A 12,838-nucleotide genomic window follows, 5' to 3' on the forward strand; every position below is an offset into this window, starting at 1 on the left:
ATATGTTTTTTTCCAGGTCTTCGATGGCCTGAGTTCTTTGCTGGATTTGCTCTTCTTTAATGTTGATTTCAGCAACTAACTGCCGCCGCTCCACCAAAGAACCCTCTATGGTGGTTTGTAATTTCCTAACTTCCTCCTGACTCATGTTTAGGTCCTGCAGAGCAAGGCGAAAAGCCTGTCGAGCTGTATCCCTTTCATCTAAAGCCTTTTCGGCTTCTCGTTTAATTTGCAGTATGCTTTCGTCTTTACTTTGACCCAGCCGCAACAATTGTTTTTTATAGCTTGACTCCCTTTCCTTTAGCGTTTTTTCTAACGCCGCCGTCGGAGCATGTGATTTCTTAGCCTCCTCCAACTCCCTTTCTGCTTTATCCCGATCACGTAAAGCCTGATCTAAGTGTTTCGTCATTTCTTCCATTCTTACGTCTCGTTGACTAAACTTCTTCTCAGCATTAGCAAGTAGTCGACTTTGCTTTTCGTACGCCGCCTCTTTTTCTTCCAGCGCCTTTTGCAGTTCGATAGCGCGCCTTTCTAGCGCAACCTTTTCATTCAGGGTTTGCAACCTTTCTAACATGCTCCTAGTAGCCTGCTGAAAGCCTTTTAATCTTGAGACGTCGCCCCTAACGTTGCCCTCCTCATCAAAGAGGGGTTGCGGTTTTGTCCAGCGGTCTTTGTCGGGAAATCTTAAGTCTTGGACGCTTATGAGGACTTTGTTTCCCTTTTCCGTAAGCTTTACGTCGTCAGCATCAAAGTTGTCGTAGCGCTGCGTTAGCTCTTGCATTGCCCACTCTACGGTTTCCCGCGCGGCTGCTTCGTCTGTGTTTTGAAGTTCCAAGTACTCGGGGACGGGGCTGCCGCGGTTCCTTGATTGCCACATGCGATTCAAGGCTGCCTTGAAGCTTTTCCACCTATTGCCATACTTGCTTATCAAGGCCATGTCGTAAAGCAAAGGCTTTGCCCCCGCGTTTTTAGTTCATTCATCAAATTCTTCATCGTTAATATCGACTTGGCCTTCTTCGGTAAGGGGGTCAAAATCCGTTCCTTCTACTTCCATTATATATGATAAGCTCAAAGTTAAATCCCAACGTATTACCTAAGCAGGTTGGCGGACTGAAAGCAGAACGCACCTTTCACCGGGTCACCTTTACCCCTTCTAGCGCTAAGCCAGGGGAAACCCTGTACGTAGGCGTGCCCCGCCTAACGGATAACCTAGTCTTAGTTCCTGGCACCTTGGCTTTGAGGTTTGACCTAGCGGTACAGTCAAGCCCCACAGATGAAAGGATTATCGTTAACAACGTGGGCCGCAACATCGTTTCTAAGATGCGCGTAAAGTTCGCCGGGGAATCCTTGCTGGACTTAAATAGGTACGATCTGTATACCACGTACAAAGACTTATGGTTGACGGCCTTTGACCGCGCGCAAAGGATAGAACAAGGAATTGGCAGTGTCATTCTACGTAAGGTCCGCACACCTACGAAAACGCAACCTACTGACGGCAGCGGAGAAACCGCAGTGGCAGACGCAAAGCGAATAAAGACAGCCTATGGTAGTAAGTATGTCATACCATTAGACTTTGAAGTAATCACGAATCACGGTGTCTATTACCCAAGACAGTTATCCGAGCTACAGTTTGAAGTAACTTTAGCAGATGCTAATAACATCATTGGTGGGCTAAGCACTGCACTTACCACAACAACCCCATACTCTATTACCAACTTAGAATTACAGTACGAAACGGTGTACAGCGAAGAGCTGGCCCGTAGCGCTGGCATGGAATACAGCTCGGGAAAGGCATTCTTATACGACCACGTAGTGATGTATAAGACGTTTAGCTTCTTGGATAAGACGGATGAGGTTATCAACCAAAGCATTAACCTCCCCCGAAGAAGTCTTACGGGGTTGATGCTGGTGTTTGCCAAACCCTACAAAGCCGGTAAGCGCGACTCCGAGGCCTTTCACAACCCCAACATTACTAACGTGGGGGTCAACATAAACGGCGTTCCAAACAAGGTCTACTCCCAGGGGATAAAGCCCGCAGACGTGTACAGAGAGGCCATGCGCAAGTTTGGCGACCAAATTAGCCCTGAGGAATTCTTTAAGGACAAATATGCGCTGTGGATTGACATGCGCACCATTAACGACGAAGACCTACATGGTCAAGGCCTCCGTCTAGTAAATACGCAGGATGGCATAACATTGGAAATCAAACGCACCAAGAATGCCTCCGCGGGCGACGGTGATAAAATAAACTGCTACGTCTTCGTCGTGTCTGACGCGCAACTGAGCGTAGAAATGAACCAATTGAAAAGCGTTGCCTACTAGGACGGCTGAGGAATGAAGTCGTCAATGTTAAAATATTTCTTGAATATACAATGCTTCGCGTATTTGAAAGCAACGGTACGAAACTGCAAGTCGTGCAAGGCGATAAATTGTACTTCAAAGCAAAGGAAGTAGCGGCCGCATTGGGCTACGAACGCCCAAAAGATGCAATTAAGGTGCACGTTCGCGATAAATACAAGGTAAGGCTTAGCGAACTTAGAATGGAGGTGAATCGCCTCCCTTCCAATTCACACCCACATTCCCTGTATGTGAACGAATCCGGATTGTATCAGTTGATATTCTCCTCGAAGATGGCAAAGGCAGAAGAATTCCAAGATTGGGTCCTCGAAGAAGTCCTACCCGCGTTGAGAAAGACGGGTAAATATGCGATGGACAAACGCTTCGACAGCCCGAATAAATTAGTATTCAAGATCGAAAATGAAGCCGACCTACACGCGAAGGTAGTCGACTACATACGTAGGTTTTACCCCGATTTCATCATAGCGCCGGGTCTTGGCGAGCTTCAAGATTCAGACAGCAAGCGAATAACCTGCTGGCGAAAAGGCTACCAAGCCGGTCAACCCGACCTCTTAATCCTAAATGCGCATAAGAAATACCGCGGGTTGTGTATTGAGTTGAAAACCCCAAAAGGAAACGGCGTCTTATCCGCGAAGCAATCTAAGAAAATCTCACAGCTTGACGTAAATGGTTACCTAACGATGGTTAGCAACGATTACGACATCATCTGCCGTGCCCTGATGGATTACGCGGATGGCATTCGTATTCCCTGTAAGGGCTGTGTAAAGCGGTTTAAGTCCTACGCCACTTTGAAAACGCACCTAAAGATATTCCATAGGTATAATGAAGCTCAGCTTGACTCACTGGCGTGATCTCGTCCACGGCAAAGCATACGAAATAAAAAATTACGTCGTCTTCGAAGACATCGACCGTTTACGGTTAGTCCTCAAAGACTTAGAAGGCAAGGAATATTCCCTTTGGGCGCCGGATTGCGTGCGGTACGTAATTCAGGGCGAGGAATTCACCCACTTACGCAGCTATGGTAAGGTAAATGGCCGATAGAAGTTTGACATTGAAAGAACAGTCACTCCATCTCCTCTTTGTAGTTAAGCGCGTCTGCTAAAGTCCGATGCGCTTTAGGATCCGCGGAGCACCAATGCCCCACAAAGGATCCTTCGGAGAATACCCTGTCGCAATGAAGGCAGGTGTATTTTTTACGCGGCGGCTTACGAGGGGTAATGCAGTCGGCAGGTAGTTCGCAAGTAATACAGTCCATATATTGAAAGGGTAATTAGAATGCCTCCCAGAAAGGCAGCTGCGCTAGCATATACCTTTAAAAGGGGTCCTTATTTTTATTTATTATTATTAGATTATGCAAGCGCCCTTAAAAGGGGTCTTTATTTTTATTTATTATTATTAAATATCCTTAATTCATTATTATCGAATATTCTTAATAATAATAATAAATAAAAATAAGAATGGGATTTGAGACTCTTTGCACAAACCCTACTTTACTATCTTAGGTCCTTTCTAACTTCTACGGGCTTTCCTTGCCGCCTCATTGCCGGCATGCCAGGCCTCAAAGCGATCTAAGTACTCCTTAAAGCCGCCTTGGCCGTCATAGAGACACTGCCAAACATGTTGGTCACTTCTTTGACAGCCGCAGCGCTCACAAGTTGCCTCCCAATATTCTCTATCCTCCCACCTTACGCCTTCGACGCAGTCAAACTCCGCAAAGCGCTGGTCAATTTCCTTCTTCCGGCGCGTTAACTTCCTTTGGGTTTCCTTTGGGCAACATCGTGCAGCAACGTCGCCGTGTTCCTCACAGGCTACGCTCAGTAGGTCGTAATTGCCGCGGCACCGATGTCGGTGCCATTCATCGTTCTTGTCTTCCTCGCATCGCTCACATACGTTCTTTAGGCAAACGCGGTTTTCTACGTGATAATCCAACATTTGCGCGCTGCTAAAGAGTCGATTACACTCCTTACAACGCCTTTCGCGTGCCTTCTTAGCGCATACCTTCTTTTCCAGGTGGTATTTTAACATTTGCTTGCTGCTGAACTCCTTGTTACACCGCTCACACTCCATATATAATAAGGATTTAATAACCCTTATATGGGATACCGCATAAAGTCCTTAATGGACTCTTTTGCCCCGGATACTATTTCAAAGAGTGTCTCAGAATGTTGACGTTTAGGTTAAATCTTTGTTAAGGATACCTGGAAACTATTTCAAAGAGTGTCTTAGAATGTTGACAATAAGGTTAAATCTTTGTTAAGTATATGTGGAAAGCCCGTAAGGATTAGTAGGCGGCTTAAAATAGTAAAGTAGGGTTCGTGCAAAGAGTCTCAAATCCCATTCTTATTTTTATTTATTATTATTAAGAATAATTAAGGATATTTAATAATAATAAATAAAAATAAGAACCCCTTTGAAGGGCACGTCTTAACAAAGATTTAACCTAAGCGTCAACATTCTGAGGCATTTTTTGGAATAGTTTCCACATATACTTAACAAAGATTTAACCTTATTGTCAACATTCTGAGACACTCTTTGAAATAGTTTCCAGGCATCCTTAACAAAGATTTAACCTTATTGTCAACATTCTACAGGGGATATCGCATGAAGTCCTTAACGGACTCCTTAGCCCACGTTGCCATCGTTATCAGCGCGCCAAACCGTTCTGCACGCTTCAGACCGCACATTTCATCGTACAACTCCTGCACGCGCTCTTTCAGCCGATCGATCTCCTCCCTTTGCATTTCTATGGTGTCTCTTTTATCTTTTGCGTCGGTGGCAATCCTTCTAACTGCGTCCACTGGGTCCATCGTATATATAATGGATCCGAACCATATTCCCTGCAATGCTCTGATAGTAGGACCCACCGGCTGCGGAAAGACCCAGTTCGTCGTGGAGCAGCTATTAGGACCCTTTAGATACCGCTTCGACTACATCGTGCTATTATGCCCCACCTACGTGAATAACCGCACCTGGACGGGCATAGGAGTGAAAGATGACGACTTCTTTGTAGATATCTTAGACCCTAACGAGTTATCCAGCCATTTGAAGTTCTGGCATAAGCAATTCCCTAAAGATACACAGACTTTACTCATACTGGATGACATTGCCTGCGGGGACGACGTAAAAAAGCGCACCTCCGAGCTCGTTAAGCTCGCCTTCAGCGGTAGACACGACAATATCAGCGTTTGGTTGCTTTCCCAGCAGCTTACCAGTGTCTCTAAGCCCTTCAGGGAAAACATAGGCTCTCTCGTAGTATTTTATACTCCAAGTAAGTCTGACCTGGAAACCATCTTAAGCGACTACGGCGGTGAGATATCCAAGGAACAGTTACACGAATACATGCGGCATTTAAAAACGCACCAACATTCCAAGATGATCTTCTCTTTGAGGTTTCCGTATTCCATTAACATATATGGACATTGAGCAGCTCTTAGATGAAGTCCCCGCGCAGTTAGACGAAAGTAACCTTAAGGAACAACTCAACATCCTTGTGTCTTCTGGGAAGTGTAAAGAAATGATAGGCAAGGAACTTACCCATGAGCAGGTTAATAAGCTGTCGGAAGAGGAAGTCAAGAAGTTCCATAAGAGGTATGAGGCCGCCCTTGCAAGTAAGACCACGGACGCCGTAGCAGACTCCGCTATCCGACTTGCGACTAAATTGCTTGGACTTGCACTGCCCATAGACGACGTGGAGCAACTACAGAAGGACATAAGAGATGACTATGTCATATCCCAAGAACTTAAGATAACCTGCGGGTGGTTGTCTTTGAAGTGCGGTAAGTTAATGGCAGTCGCCTCTGCGGCACTTCACGTAGCTCAGCATGTCGACTTGAAGGAGGTACTGGTGTCTTGGAAGGACTTCAAGAAGGACAGAGAAGTCGAAAAGGTCTTCCAGGAACCTGATCAAGTCGCCTCAAGTACTTAGTCAAGTCGTTGTCAAGTCACCTCAAGTACTTAGTCAAGTCGTTGTCAAGTCACCTCAAGTACTTAGTCAAGTCGTTGTCAAGTCATTGCCAAGTCATTGCCAAGTCATTGTCAAGTCGTCATCAAGTTACTTGTCAAGTCCTTCAAGTCCCTTAATATAAGATGAGTGGCACCGAAGAACAACCACCCGTAGAAGATACCAAGATTACCAAGGCTAAATCTCCAGGCAGAGTCGCTGCCGGAAAGAAGCTCGCGGAGATGAATAAAAAGAACAAGGCAAAAAAGGAGGAAAAGGTGGAGGAAAAAGAAGAGGAATCCTTTATTAATCCTGGGTACGTCATCGGCGCGTTAGGAGTCATCATAGCTGCAGGCAGCCTTTACTTACAATGGCGGGCAGCAAAGCCAAAAGTAGAACCACCAACATATCACGCACCTGTGGAGGTTAGAAAAAGTAAGATCCCTGAAATGGAGTAAATTTATCACCCGCGGCGACCTAGATTTTCCTTCTCGCTTTGTAATATAATGTCAACCGCGTTATTGAAAACTGTTGAAGAAGCAGCTATCATTACTTCCATCGTTGCGGGTATTGGTTGGGTAGGTAAGAAAGTGCTCAAAGAAGACTTTACTGAAGACCCAAGCAAGAGCTTCGCTAATTTTGCTAAGATGACCGCTGCCGTAGGCGGGGCTATCATGGCAAAGAATTACCTACAGAAGGAAAAGTACATTCCTAATGTATAAATGGCTAGCTTAGTCGCAGGTGGAGTTATTGCAGCTTTAGCATTCACTGGAGCTAATCATGGTGGTCAGTATTTGGATAGATTAGTTAGAGGTGATCGCAGCGGAGATTTGGCTGCCGAAAGGAAAAGGCATGATTTAGCGCTGGAGAAATATCAGCGAGACGTGGCGGCTTGGAATGAAAAAAGACAAGCTTACAGGGATTGGTTGGACAAGAACTACCAAGACAAAATGCAGGCGGATAAGAACTTCGAAAATACAGACTACGCCTTTAAGCTCTATGCGCAAGCACACCCCGCGGCATTAACGGGGTTAAAAAGGCCTCAGTTTAAGGATTACTATCAGCCTTCTAAGAAACAAAAAGACAATGAATTGGTCTTTGTAGGAGTCGCAGGGCTGGCGGGAGGCGTAGCTTTGGCGTATCTGCTCTAACGAAGGGAACTGTGTTTCCTGAAATATATGATCGTCTTTTTGGAAAGCGATAAAAATAACTTTACCACTTATTTAAATCCCCCCATTAAAGCCCATAAGGTTCGGCTGGTTAGTTGCTCTTTGTACAATTCTTGGTATAACCTGATTAGGGGCATAGTCACTGAGCATACAGGAGGATCTAACTATCAAGCCGTATTGCTGCCCGATGGACATTATACGCCAATCACACTGGCCAAGGAATTAGCAAAACACGGTTATACTCTCACCACAGGATTGCCGCACGAAATGACCCTCAAACATAATATGTCAAATTATTCAATGACTTTTGGAAAGTCTGACCCATTGGGATCTTTATTATGTGCCTCGGGCAAGACGATTACCAACACAGCCATACCTGTGAAATGGAAAGTCGCATCCTCTTACGAAGTCTATTGCGATTTAGTCCATAGTTACGACAATGGAGGAAAGTCTTCTCTTATGTCCAAGTTTCTACCTCAGGGTAATCCATTTGACCTGGTAGAATACACTCCCATTTCTTTGAGCTATGACTTGTCTAATTTGGTAGAAAGCATAAACATCACCATTAAGGTGGACGGAAAGACGGTGGATTTTAACGGACGCAAGATCAATCTTGTCCTATCCTTCGCTTGAATCAAATTTATATAATGGGCCGCGTAGAGGATAAACTCAAGAGGATTTACTATGGGCCTGAAGGCTATTGGAAAGGAGCGTCGGCCATCAAGAAACTCGCGACCGCGGCCAGGGTATCAGATGAAACGGCTAAGAACTGGTTAAAAAAACAAACCCTCTGGCAGGTTTATCTTCCCGTGCCCAAGTACATTCCCAGGCCCAGCTTTACCGTAAATGCCCCCAATGAAGTTCATCAGGCGGATTTGCTTTTCTTACCGCATGACAAGGTGAGAAAAAAGACCTATAGGTACGCTTTGACCGTAGTTGATATCGCAAGCAGATACAAGGACGCCGAACCCATAACCAGCAAGGATTCTGGGGAAGTCGCAGAAGCCCTAGGTAGGATTTATAAGCGCGTCTTGAAATGGCCCAAGCTGCTGCAAGTGGATGCGGGGACAGAGTTTATGGGCGTGGTTACTAAGACCCTGAAAGACCACGACACCAAGATTAGGAGAGCTGAAGCTGAGTACCACAGGGGTCAGAGCATCGTCGAAAGATTCAATAAGACTCTGGCCGAGCGCCTCTTTGGGTACCAGTATTGGAAAGAGCTGGAAGATCCCTCCAAACGCAACAGGGAATGGACTCAGAGGCTCCCCCAGGTCGTCGCGGCTTTGAACAACGAGGCGGCCAGGGCTACGGGAATGAAACCCAGGGATGCCATAAAAAAGAAACACGTGGAACACAAGTCCTACGTCAGAAGTTCGAGGGCGGTCTTCCCCCAGGAAAAGAGATTAGGTGATGTCACGGTTCGATATCTCTATGAGCCGGGTGAATTAGAAGGAGGATCCAAAAGAGCTACGGATCCTAATTGGTCTTTGGAAACTTACCAGATCCGAAGCGTAATAGCTAAGAAGGGTCAGCCCATCTTGTATTATCTTCACGATGGCCCCACACGTGGGTTCGTCATGGAAGAACTGCTTATCGTGTGATGTCCGAAAGCTATCGTATGCACTCCGTCATCACACATCCATCGCTTACCGTCAAATGCAGACAGCGACACCTTCTCCTGCGTGACGTTATGTATCTGATGACCATAGCTGCGCAGGCTGTTCATCTTATGCCGCTGTTCCTTGCGTGTTCGTAATACGTTGAGGTAGGACTCGTGCGTAATGTCCTTCTTAACCACGTACTTTTTTACGCCTTTAGCTTTCTTTTCTACGCCGTCTAACTTTAGCACGCTGTACATCTTTGGTTTCAGACCCACGTACTCTACTATGGGTTTTCCTAACATTTCGTCTTTCATCTTCCCAATTACCTTCTTATTCTTCGCAGAGTAAAGGAAGTGCTCCTTCGGGTAACCGCTGGTGTCGTACTCGTCTATGTCGGGGAGGCAGTCTTTGTAAACGTCTTCCGTTTGCACTTCTAGAATTAGGGAGTCGGTGTCTGTGTACAGGAGGCGACAGCGGTCTCCGTACTTTGGCTTAAGCTTATCGTAGTAGAACTCATACATAAGCAGCTTCGATAGATCCAGCACCGTAAAGCCTGTGTAAACGGGCTTGTTTAGTAAGAGGTTTGCCCTTTTCATGTGAATCACGTAGAAGTTCAGCATTTCTACGTATCTAACGAAGCCTGGCTGTGACACGTATGCTTCTGCTTCCTCTTTGGTGCTGACTATTTTTACGCTTACGCGCTTGCGGATGTTCTCCATTGTCTTTCCGAACACGCTGTTGTTCATCAGTTTGAAGAGGTTTTTCTCGAAGTCATTTTTCGCTGCGGTACGCTTTTGCGTGTTAAAGTCAATGTAGGGGCGCATCCAGGGTTCCTGCGTGAATTTTAGGACTCTGTGGATCTTCTCTACGCGCATTCCGTGTCGCACGTAGAACTGCAGGTTGCGGTAATGTACCACATACTTCTTCTTATCCATCAGGTTCATAGTTAGTTTCCTGTACGGTTTGTAACCAGGGCACATTTGCTTTTGCAGCGGACTTAGCTGCTTAAATGGTATCTCTATCGCTTCTGGTGCTAAGGGGAACTCATTGTGTTCGTCGTGCAGGCGCTCTGGGTACTCCAGATCCACTTCTAAAACGTAACCCTTGTCTTCCTCCTTTCCTACCTGCATGTAGAAGTCTATCGGCTTCACTGGATCCCATTCGAAGTCTCTCACAGGTAGGTACTGTGACATTGCCCAACCATAAAGGTTATTCGCATCCAGGTAGTAAATGTATGTGGTTGGTTTCTCTGGGTCGTGCTCTACTAAGGGGTTGTTTGCGCGGGCGTAACGTCGGCTGGGCCCGCATACGCCGCCACGAATACCGTCTTCCATAAACCGATACATGTCGTATTCCGTTAGGAGATCCAACTGCGCATTTGTCTTCTTTAACAAAGCACTCCAGCTGAGCCCAGGAGCCGTGTAGAAATTAGCGGGATCCAATCCGTAATATTCCATAGCCATCTTTCTGAAGCTTTGGAAAACATCTGCAAGCAGCACTACGTCAGACCTTAGGTAGATGTCGTGGTAGTCCCCCATGTTCTCACAGGAGTACTTTTCCCACACGTCTAACGCATGCTGGTACTCCTCATCCTTTATGCCGGACTCGTTTAGGGTGCTGTAGAAGCGATCTTTGGGTGGTAGGGACTCTTTGAATCGATCCCAGGAATCCATGTATTCGTATGGGTAGACTCCTTTCCTTTCCGCGCCATATTGACTGGAAATGGGAAAGTTGGTGTTATACTTTACGAGGTTTGCTAAGGAGTCCGCCATAAACTGCTGCGAATCTAAGAACTTTAGCTTACCCACAGTTACGGACATGTAGCGCTCTTTGTTGTTGGGTATGCATTTGACGTCGGAGCCGTCTGTTCCTTGTAGTAGCAAATGGGAGTCGTAACCGCGGAGGTTGTGAAAGAACACCGGAATCTCCATGTCTGGATTTACTTTGAAGTTTATATTGCATTTCCAATGAGCCGCTCCTCTGTATTTACCCGTGATGTGGCAGTGATCCCTAACCTTATCCACATAGAAATCCTCAACAAATGCTTTGTGGCAGTGAATGCAGTGCGTGGAGGGCTTTCCCGGCTTCTCACCTTTCTTAGCATACTTCCCGCATTTAAAATGAGCTTCTCCTAGATACTTTCCATCTTCATCCCACGCTTTCTTGGCTCGTCTTCCAAACTGAAGAAGCGTATGTTGGCAAATGTGGCATTTTTTTGCCTTGTTAAAAGCCTCCTGGTTCTCTTTGGTAAATTCCATCTTCTTTGGACGTCTTAATTGTTCTCTAATCTCCCCCTCCTCTTCTCGCAATGCTTCTAGAAACTCATTAGCTGCGTTCTTACCTCGGTAAATCACAGGAGGGTTTGCTTTACCGTCTGATTTGACTACTATGTAACCAAAGGAGCAGATCTCGTGTAATCCTACCTTATTCGTGGCGCCACGTTTCTGCTCTTCCTTAGTTATCAACGCTTCGAAGTCTGCATATATCACGTAAGGCACTTGCATCTGCTTTTGATGGTCTGCGTATGAAAGCTCTTTGTTGGTGGGCATCTGGATCCGTTGCGCCACTTCTTCGACTCCGCGGCAGATCTCATCGTGTTTCTTTAGGGTATTTAAGGATGTAAATGACAGCAAGCAGCAGTCGCAGAAGTACTTTTTGCCTTTGTGCTTAGTATGTCTGTAGAATAGTCTGCTAATGTGTTTAACCCATGAGTAGTGTCCGCCGTGGTAGAATAAATGTACGCGCTCTCCTTTACTTTTTGACAGAACTAACGGTACTATCGTCTGCTCTCTGACTCCGTAAACGTTAATTGCTAGATCGTTTATTTCCTCAAATATGGGGATGTCTACCAACTGCATGGGAAATTCCACACCATCCCACTCTAAATCATCTGTGGGATACTTACTTGTCCTACAGGGATCCTTCTCTGCTGGATACAGTGCAGACCTGATTGCCCACATAAAGCATCGATTGTCTTCATTCTTCACGTTTACAATAGCCTTCTTCCTTTCTACCCACGTTGGTAGCGGTACGTAACTCCCCCCTCGTATGGGTACGTACCTAGCTATACTTATCTCTATTCCTTCAACCTCCTCTACTGTCCAACCCGATCCTTCTTTCGTGTAGTTAGACAGCGACTCCATTATTGCTTCTAAGGCTTCACTGAGTGACCTATCCAGATTCGTGGATTCTAATATCACTAACGACTTTGATCGCAACATTGCTGTCGTCATTACCTCGTCTTTTGACAAACTTACTTCTACCATTATGCTCGCTTTCAGGGCTCCTAATTCTTCTATACCTTTTCGGAGAGTCCTTTTAACCTTCCTTTCTGACTGACGCCAAAACTGTCTAACGTCAATCTCACCGTTACCGGGTATTGTCACCGTGCTGAAGTTGCTTTGGGATTCCATCTATATAATAGGAAATATTTTATACCTAATACCAAGCACTTTTTAGGTCGTCGTAGTCGTACTCACAGTCCTGACAATGCCAAAACAATTTAACCTTAGTCTCAAACTTCTTACCACATCCACAATCATAACTGCTCATACACTTCGTCTTCATTTTCAAATGCTTTTTCAAATCCGCTTCTTTCTTAAAAGTTCTCTTACATTCTTCGCACTCCATATATAGACTAACATATTTAAGTGCGCTGTTGCCCTCAACCACACTTGGAGTGGGGGTCGTCCGTAGGTGGATTTTTGACGCGGGTCTTACCCCGTGTTGAGATTGCGCTGGAACCCCCATTCCCTATACTACTTACAATATTC

This window comes from Actinia tenebrosa, unplaced genomic scaffold (genome assembly GCF_029948245.1).
Source record: "Actinia tenebrosa isolate PJP-AT-01 unplaced genomic scaffold, QUT_ActTen_1.0 PGA_scaffold6__47_contigs__length_16458017, whole genome shotgun sequence".
Taxonomy (NCBI): Eukaryota; Metazoa; Cnidaria; class Anthozoa; order Actiniaria; family Actiniidae; genus Actinia; species Actinia tenebrosa.